Genomic DNA, 873 nt, shown 5'->3' on the forward strand with positions numbered 1-873 from the left:
TAGTCCCAGCTACTTGGGAGGCTGAGGCAGGAGAATCACTTGAATCCAGGAGACAGAGGCTGCAGTGAGCCAAGATCGTGCCACTGCACTCCAGCCTGGGTGACAGTGACAGCGAGACTCTGTCTCAAAAAGAAAAAGGAAAACCAAATCTGATGGTGTAAGTTTCATAGAGGCTAAAAAGACATGGATTCCTGTAGTGTTAACTAGGATTATGAGAGCAATACTAACCGTAGGCCTCATTCCGGCCCTGGCATGTGGTAGGTGCTCAATAGATGAGTAAATAATTATGATATAGGTTTAAACTGAATCAACTTCCATCAATTAGTCACATGCCGGAATCTCCCTTTCTTGCTCTAAAAACACAGAGATGGTAAGTAAAATTGAAACAACACAGAGCCAAGTTTGAAAGCAAGAGAGAAATCTCCACATGCAGGAATGAAGGAAGAACCTATAGCAGTGAGCTTGATTGAAGACAAATGTTCCATGGGTAGACAGGGAAGAAATACAGTACATAAATACTACTTAGGGTCTGAAGTGTTTATTGCTTGCCAGGAGATGGAAACTGAGTTCCCAAGGCCTGTTCAACATTCAGAACCAAAATTAGACATATATTGGGAAGCTGAGAATGGGGAAACACTTTTCTCTCCATGAATGAAGACTGTATCCTCACTGGGGTTGAGACAAGAGTTAAACCATCCATCCCACACCATAAGTAGAATCCTAAGCCTCAACTTGTTTGAATTTGACTTTGGAATTCTACCCGAGGTATGTAACCATCTAACACAGAAACTAACGTAGAAACTAGTTTTAGCCTGTAGACCCTCTAGATCTCATATAGAGGCAAACTTAAAACTGCCCCCAAGGGTTGATTTC

This window comes from Mandrillus leucophaeus, unplaced genomic scaffold (assembly GCF_000951045.1).
Source record: "Mandrillus leucophaeus isolate KB7577 unplaced genomic scaffold, Mleu.le_1.0 Scaffold87, whole genome shotgun sequence".
Taxonomy (NCBI): Eukaryota; Metazoa; Chordata; class Mammalia; order Primates; family Cercopithecidae; genus Mandrillus; species Mandrillus leucophaeus.